We start from the raw sequence: 9,595 nt of genomic DNA, 5'->3' as shown, positions 1-9,595 counted from the left end.
ATGCCTTTTTAGTTTCATCAGGACAAATGGGCGAGTATGGATTCAGCCAAAAGGGAATATACTACACTAATACTCTACCAATACGTATTATATCTACTAATGTCGTCTTGGCTTAAAGGAGGTACCGATTTTTCTAATGAAATACGTACTTAACAAATGTTTACGATTGATTTCCACGGTGAAGGAATAAATAACATCGTGTAATAAAAATCAAACCCGCAAAATTATAATTTGCATAATTACAATAGTGGTAGGACCTCCACACGGGTAGGTACCACCACCCTGACTATTTCTGCCGTGAAGCAATACTAATGAAGAAGTAATGCGTTTCGGTTTGAAGGGTAGGGCAGCCGTTGAAACTATACTGAGATCTTAGAACTTATATATATCAAGGTGGGTGGCGCATTTACGTTGTAGATGTCTATGAGCTCCAATAACCACTTAACAACCAGGTGGGCTGTGAGCTCGTCTACCCATCTAAGCAATAAAAAAAAACCTCAATACATACTTCTTCACTAAGGAATGGTAGAAAGAATCAATCATATCGTAGAATAACCAATCAATCATATGGTTATAGAAGGGGTAAGAACGAAATGTATGAAAAGAGTGTGGAATGGAGCGTTACGATATGAGTGAGAGAAAATTGAAAGAAAGAGAGAAATATTGAGATTGAGATTGAGAAATATGAAATAAAGAGAGAGAAAAAGAAAGATGACGAAGACGATGTTTTTTTTTGCTTAGATGGGTGAACGTGCTCACAGCCCACCTGGTGCTAAGTGGTTACTGGAGCCCATAGACATCTACAACGTAAATGTGCCACCCATCTTGAGATATAAGTTCTAAGGCCTCAGTATAGTTACAACGGCTGCCCCACCCTTCAAGCCGAAAAGCATTACTGCTTTATGGCAGAAATAGGCAGAGTGGTGGTACCTACCAGCACGGACTCACAAGAGGTCCTACCACCAGTAATTACGCAAATTATAATTTGGTTTGATTTGAAGTGAGCGATGTGTAAAGAATGCGTTAATAATATTTGATTATCACTACAGGAAAGATTTGGGATGACAACAATAAAGCTACAATAGTCAGGGAGTTTTATTTTAAGCACCACGATACCAATTTTAGATAGTGACATCTATGGGCTTTTGTGACATTTACTTTATATGCATTCAAAAGGATTAAGGAAAAAGGGACCAATGCTCGTTATTAATAAAAATGTTTTAGTACAGATAATTATCAACGGATTTTTTTTTAAAAGAACAGAATAGCCAACCTTAAAATGCAAATCAGAATTAATGGAAATGGAAATAAATACAACTTCCAAATGTGAATCGGTCGCGAAGCTGATTAAACGGTTATCGCGTCTCATATCGTACCATCCCTTTTTATTTTTAATTGTTTAATGTTTCAAAACACAAGTGTTACAGTACAATGGGTCGTTAAGCGAATGTTTTCTTTGCTAATCGAACTGGGTAAAAAGGACATCTTTAGATAATGAGCACGTGGCACGTTCGATACTGATTCCTTAATAATATTTACTGACGGACACTTTTCTTTTGTTAATCTACGCATATTAATACGTGAAGCAAAAATCTTTGTATCCCTTTTTACGAAAATTGCGCGGACGGAGATGTACCTATGAAATTTCTCACACTTATAGAGAATATAGAGAAGAAGTGCAGAATTCTAATATATTTTTCAAATTGTGCATTAAAAATAAATTAAATCAATAAAGAAAACATTACACAATACACCCCCATGTATTTGACACAACACATACGTATAAAATATATCCTATTGTGTATTATCAATTGAGAAACTTTTGTTATTCTTTAGTCTGTGGTAAAATTGAGAACAGATTAAACTGTTTTTTTTTATTGCCCTTGTAGACAGACTAGCATACGGCCCACCTGCTGGTGAGTGGTTACCGTCGCCCATGGACTTCAGCAATGCCAAGGGCAGAGCCAAGCCGCTGCCTACCTTGTTTGTCTTTAATATTATTCATTTATAGTTTAGTTTTGGCGAAATCTGTATTATTATAGAAGTATAATAATGCTTGATAATAGAACCATCATGATGTTTAAACTTTTAATTTCAATTAATTATAATCGAATTTCGACTACTGCGGGCCGACCACTAGTTTTTATTAAATTGCTGATTGTGATCATGAGATTGTAGTCTCTTTTTTTTTTGTATGATGGCTGCTCCACAACTAAAACCGTACGTAATACTCCTTCGCGTTATATATAGGTAGAATTCAATTCATAATCAGTAGCATCGGACACTATTTAGGTGCCTTACGTGGCTTACGTCCGGTTACGTTCTTTGCGTGGGTCTGTGTGTACTTTAAAACTAACTCTTAAAATCACAGATTTTATTTATTTATTTATAACTTCATATACTAGAAAGTACAAAAGGCGGACTTAATGCCGTAGGCATTCTCTAACAGTCTACCTTAGGGGAGTGCAGAGGTGAATCTTGGTAGGTGTAGTGTGAAGATAATATTACATAAACATTTATGTGTATAGTATATATAACATACATAATATTTATAGATATAGATACAAAATATAAGCACCTGTTTTTTTACATGCATTGACATTGGCAAAAGTAAAGCCAAAAGCGTTGGAACCAAATTCTTACAAAAAAAATATTCTATCAAGAGATCATAAGCTAAAAATGATCGTAATTTTATGAACTTTTAATTGGGTTAACTTCTTCTATACATCACTTGACAGCTTAGAAGGCAAGCCTTACAATGCGATTTGAAACAGTTGGTCTAACGATTTAAAAGTTTTAAAGACATCAATAATTAAAACCCGAAGGCGGGCCGGATAATGCCCAATAATGCGGTATGCAAACCGAAGCGAGCAATAAATGTATTGGCGCAATCTTCAAAGGAGCATCTCCTTTGGACTGTCCGGCGGTGCCGTCTCGCGCGCATATCAACCAAGAATGTTTTGTACTCCTAGATATGCTAACTTTGTAACGAGCGATAACGATATCGATTATTGGGGACACGCATGCAAAGATTCCAATTAAAAATATATATTTTATACTAGCTGACCCGGCAGACTTCGTAGTGCCTCAATCGATAAATAAAAGAACTAAGCTTTTGTATAAAATAAACTTAAAACAAACAAAAGGAATCCGTCCAACGGGGGACACATCAAAGGAAAAACAAAATTATTATTTTTATTTAATTCCGAGCTTTTCCATATTTATCTACCTTTTAAACTTTCTCTGGACTTCCACAAATATTTCAAGACCAAAATTAGTCAAATCGGTCCAGCCGTTCTCGAGTTTTAGCGAGACTATATTATTCTCTATGGATCTCGTAAGCAACATCAATACACAAAGCCGTTTTTAATTTTAGTAAATAAAGATTACCTAATTTCGTATCGACAGGTGAAAGGATATTTGGTTTAAGCAACATTTTTTTCAACTTTACAGGAGAGACATTTAAAGATAAAAAAAATTACATGGGAAAAAAAAAACTTATTCAGCTATTTGAATGTGATAAACCTAAATTTTTGTTCAATTAAAAACATCGAATTGATGGTGTTCTTTGCTGGATGTCTTGTTCTCCTCAATGAAAAGACTTGGCTCGCATTTACAGGTTTATTAAAGACAAACAACTGAAGAACAAATAACAATGTGGTTATATATTGGAGTAGATAATGTATAGTATGTAATCGTTAAAATGTATATGCATGCGTTTGCGATCGCTCGATGAAGTGAAGCTCGGTGGTGGGCGAGAATAAAACCCGCTTGGAGGGGGATTTAGAGATCCTTAACATCCTCCGGGGCCTTGGAAGCATTTGCTTCCAATGAAGAATCTTCTGCAGTATCCAATAGAGGACAAAGATATCGAAGTCCACGCCGATAAACGCCAGTCGAAGTTTTGATTTCGGCTACTCGCACGATATTGTCCTTTCCTGGAAATAGGTTGATGACTCGACCCGTCCGCCATTGCATCGGTGGAATATTCTCGTCCTTCAGTAGAACTAAGTCACCATTCTGGATTGATCTTGCTGGTACGCGCCATTTGTGTCTTTGCTGTAATTCGTTCAAGTACTCTAGCTGCCATCGATTCCAAAAATGTTGACGAATCTGCTCCAAGTGTTGGTATCGGTTCAATCTAGAGGTACTAAGTTGCATGTAGTTAGGTGATGGCAACGACGTCAAAGGTCTTCCAATGAGGAAGTGTCCGGGAGTCAGAGGAGCAAGGTCATCAGGAGAGGAAGATAAGGGACATAAAGGCCTGCTATTGAGTATGGCTTCGATTTGATTAAACAAAGTAGCTAATTCTTCAAATGTGCAGTGAGTGTTATCGAGAATTCTTTTCAAATGAAATTTGGCTGATTTGACTGACGCCTCCCATAGACCCCCGAAGTGTGGTGCATATGCCGGTTGAAATTTAAAATCAATCCCTTCACTAGAAAGGAATCCACCGACGCCATCAGCATGAGAGTTCACAAATTCTGTAATTTCTTTGGATGCAGATACGAAGTTTCTGCCATTATCGCAGAAAATCTCCTTCGGCTTACCTCGGCGAGAGATAAAACGACGCAACGATAATATGAATGCCTCTTTGGTGAGGTCGCTTACGGCTTCTAAATGCAAACATTTGTATCTGAGGCAGACAAAAACGCACATATAACATTTCGATATCTTACACCCTCTACCCTTCCTATCAGTTATTAAGAAAGGTCCACAAAAATCAATACCAGCACTTATAAAGGGGAAGTCAGGATCAACGCGTTGACTGGGTAATGCGCCCATCATAGGTGCAAGCATCTTAGCACTTGCCCGCCTGCATACAATGCATTGTCTCACAGTAGCACGTGCCAGATCTCTGCCCGCTATGGGCCAGACGAACTCTCTGACAGTGGACAGTAGTAACTGTGGGGCAGCGTGCAGAAGACGTAAATGTTCTTGCTGGAACAATAGTTTTGTCAATTTATGCTTCGCATGTAGTAGCATAGGATGACGTTTGTCGTAAATCTGACAAGAATAGTTTAAACGACCACCTACACGTAATATACCCTTATCATCAATAAACGGGCTTAAGGAAATTAAAGGATTGTTCGGACTCAGCACGCCTTTATTATCGATTGTGGCTAGTTCAGTACTAAAACTATCCTTCTGAGCTAATCTCACTAAAGTTTCAAATGAATTGATGAGCTCATCAGGCTGCAATATACCATTCTTTTTATTGGGTTTGTTTCTGCAATTTAAAACGAATCTTAAAATATATGCACAAGCTCTTTGCAATATGCGCAAATTAGAATACCTATCAAAATGTATTAATGTCTGTATCATGTTTTTAGATGTGTTCACTAAATTAATCTTTATTTCCGGCAAATCATCAGTGGGATGGCGGTGGTTAAACAATGCTGGCCACTCATTCTTGCTTTCTTTCAAGAACTTTGGGCCGTTCCACCAAAGATCCATCTGAGGAGGTGCAGACACATCCAAACCACGTGAAGCTAAATCTGCAGGATTACACGACGTTGGCACATGACGCCACTCAGAAATGTCAGTCGATTCCAAAATGGTACCTACCCTGTTTGCCACAAAGGTTTTCAGTCTATCACATCTCATACTCAACCAGGTCAGCACAATAGATGAGTCAGTCCAAAATATTTTGTGGGAAATTGCGCATCGCAATGCGCGACACACAGCACTCACCAACTGTGCGCCCAGGACGCACGCGCATAGCTCGAGTCTTGGAATAGTCATCGGATTCACAGAAGCTACTCGAGCTTTGGAACATAACAAGCGTACGCGCACGTTGCCTTGCGCGTCGTGAGATCTGAGATAAATGCATGCTGCGTATGCAGACTGCGAAGCATCGCAGAAGCAATGCAGCTCTGTGTTAATCGACTCGGGACATAAGACATGTCTAGGAATTCGCAAGTGCTGGATTTCAGACACGCTGCAAAGAAATGATTGCCAGGCTCTACTTATGTCGGCGGGAACAGGTTCATCCCAATCGATTTTAGTCAGCCAAAGTCTTTGCAGTATGATTTTAGGTTTAATTGTGAATAAACTCAGCAATCCAAGAGGATCGAAAACTTTACATGAATCTGATAAAATTGATCTTTTGGTAGGAATATTTTTTGTAATTTTGTAATTGCTAGGAAAGCTAATGTAATCTTCGTTGGGGTTCCAACCTATCCCTAAGGTATGTGACGATGAACTAATTATGAGTTCACGTTGAACAGACTGCGGCTCGATCAAGAGAGATGGTATATTGGAACGGTACTTACGTAGATTGAAACAGCCGGCTGCTAATGTACTCTCTACGGTTTTTTTAATATAATGTAGCTCAGTCTCACTGTCACTTCCGGTGAGCATGTCGTCCACCAGGAAGTCGTTCTGAATAATATTTTTAATTTTAGGTTCACAAGAGTCCTCGCCCAACTGCCACAGACAACGTGTGCTCAGGAAACTTGAACTAGAAAGGCCATAGGTAACTGTATTGAGCCGCAGTGATCTCAGTGCCTCCGTACTTGTATCACGCCAAAGTATCATTTGCAAATCGCGGTCATTGTTTTGTATTTGTACTTGTCGGTACATCTTTTCTATATCAGCTGATATTACGTAAGTGTATTGACGAAATCGAAGCAAAATGTTAAAAAGTTTATCTTGTATATTTGGGCCAACCATTAATAAATCGTTTATGGAAAATCCAGATGTTGTCCTCGCACTACCATTAAATACGACGCGCAGTTTGGTTGATTCGCTAGATGGTTTCAGTACCGCGTGGTGAGGTATAAAATAAGATTGCCGAGGAATCAATATCTCCGACTCAGACAAGTGGCCTAGCACAGAGTATTCATGTATAAACTGCGAATATAAATTTTTAAGGTCACTGTTTTTTGACAAACGTCTCTCCAATGACAAGAACTGGTTTCTAGCTAGTGTGAATGAGTCGCCTAAGCAAGTGGGCTCTGAAACTAATGGCAATCTCACACAAAACCTGCCTTCGTCATTACGATATGTGTTAGCAACGTAATGATTTTCACATTCTATTTCTTCTTCTGTTTTGAGGGAATCGTATTGAGGTACTTGCTCAATTTCCCAAAACTTAGCTAGTTGCTCATTAAGAGACCTATTTGAAACTCTCGACTCGCGCGATTGAATAAAAGCATAATTACAATGTATAGAATTCTTGTGATTGTTTTGACTGGTTGAGATTGGACCGGATAATATCCAACCTAGTTTGGATTTATGCATAACGGGCTTGTTGGTTCCTAAAGAAATTTGTCGCGGTTCAATTAAAGTCCAAAAAATATCGGCTCCTATTAGTAAATCAATAGGTGCCGAATAATTGAATTTAGGATCTGCGAGTTTTAAATGAGATGGAAGTTGTATTTCTGAAATATCTACTGTCTTATTAGGTAGGTTGGTTGTAATTTGAGGCAGCACTAAACATGAAGTTTCAATATTATAATCGTTACACTTTGAGGCCAACACTATGTTGCAACGATTCAACGACTTCAAGCATGTGTTTTGATTACCAATCCCTATAATGTTTAATTTAGTCGGTAAAGAACTTAACTGTAATTTCAATTTTAAATTCTCTGTAATAATGGACGACTGACTGCCGCTGTCTAGAAGTGCACGAGCCGTGACATGATGTCTTGTGTTTGGATTGTATATTTCGACCATCGCCGTTGAAAGAAGTACATTTGATTTGGAACCCACTGACATACTGACAGCGCTATTGCACGTAGCCTGCTCACCCTCAGACCCCGCTTCGGTTGTCGAGCTTTGTGCTTGAACGTTGGATATATTTGCAGCCTGAGAATTATCCCTATGTAGTAGGGTGTTGTGAAATAATTTGCAAATGTAACAAGGACCTAACCTACATTGTTGTACTGAATGCCCCTTGCGTAGGCAGTTAAAACATAGTCTTAACCTCACCACCGGCGGTCCTGTCAGCGATTGATTTTGCCAAGAAGGTCGCACAATCATATAAGCGATGATCACCACCGCACAGGACGCATATGGAAGTCGACGAGGAGGAGGATTGGCCAGCTGAAATCACAAATGATCTTGTTTGAGGCCGTTGACCTTTGCTCAAATCGAAGGAATTTAGCGGACGTTTATTAATTGAAGCACGCTCTGTCCTATTCAATTGTATTGATTCCAAAATATTGGCTCGAGCTTTCAGGAAACAAAAAAAATCTTTAAGAGAAGGTGATCTCTTGAAATTGCTCCTGTGCTCCTCCCACTTAAAATTAGTGCTACTATCGAGTTTTGAAGTGACCAGATGTATTACTAGCGTATCCCACGACGCCGTTGGTTCGCCCAGGGTGTTGAGAGCCCGTAAGTTTTTCGAAATGTGATCGATTAAAAATTTTAAATCTTTAGATGAATCGCGAGACACGGGCTGAAGGTTACAGAGCGAGTTTAAATGATTGCTTATCAGTTGCTTTTCGTTGTTGTATCTCTCGCAAAGAAGTTTCCAGGCTTCATCATAATTGGCAGAACTAACTTCGAGATTGCTGATGACGTGAGCAGCCTCTCCTTCAAGATAAGAGTTGAGGTAATGAAATTTATGTACTGATTCAATTCTGTTGTTGCTGTGGATCAATGACGTAAAAGTGTCTCGAAATTCTAGCCATTTAAAGTAAGTTCCGTCAAAGTTCGCAATTTTTATAGTAGGCAATTTGAAGCCTGATATATGTTGACTTGGGTTTGAACAATTGGAACAAATCTCAGAATTCGCGGGCCTAAAGTCCTCGCGTTGCGTCTGATTAGCCTCCAAAAATAATTGAGTTTTTGCTATAAGTGATGAAAAATCTGTCTCAATATCATCTCTTATATCTAGTTCAGCTTCTAGATTAGCAGTGTTCATTATTTCTATCTGCGTCTGCAATTCATCAAACTTGGAAAACATTTCTCTCAAACTTTCATATCTCTGATTAAGCATACACAAATCAACCTGCAAGGTCGGCTGCGTTTCTGAGATCTTATTAAATAAATTTTTATATTTAGTAATGCGACCCTTGACGGAACTACGACGAGCGTTGAGTTCTTTTAATGTGCTTACTGTGCTTGCACTGGGGACATCTAGTTTAAGACTCCCGATTGGCGAGATAGATCTCTCAGTGTGAGACATAATGGCAAAGGAATGAGCAATACAAAATTGAAAGCAAACGAGAAAAATAAATAAAATTAAAATAGAATGTTACGTAAATTATGCAATCCGGTCAATGCCCTCAATTAACAATGGGTCAAGGTCAGCGCAGTGTCTTATAAACTGTAGTCGGCCAGATGCGGGAACGAACGGCTTTGAAATGACACACGTAGTGCGACACGAAGCGTTTACTGGAATGCAGAAATTGAACTATTCAAAACAAATGTTATGATTAAATGAATGCGTATGATGAATAATTAAATGTTAAATTTTACGCTTGTTATTAAAGAATTATTTCGAAATGTATTGTAACAACTCGTTGTACTGCAATCTCAGCGTTAACAAAATGTAATATTATAATAATTTGCTGTATTTAATGAAGTATTGATTACGAAATGATATTTGACTTTATTAATGTGTAATAATCAAGTTTTGACTAAT

This window comes from Bombyx mori, chromosome 20 (genome assembly GCF_030269925.1).
Source record: "Bombyx mori chromosome 20, ASM3026992v2".
Lineage (NCBI taxonomy): Eukaryota > Metazoa > Arthropoda > Insecta > Lepidoptera > Bombycidae > Bombyx > Bombyx mori.
The sequence above is the reverse complement of the archived record's forward strand: the minus strand, read 5'-3'. Positions refer to the sequence as shown.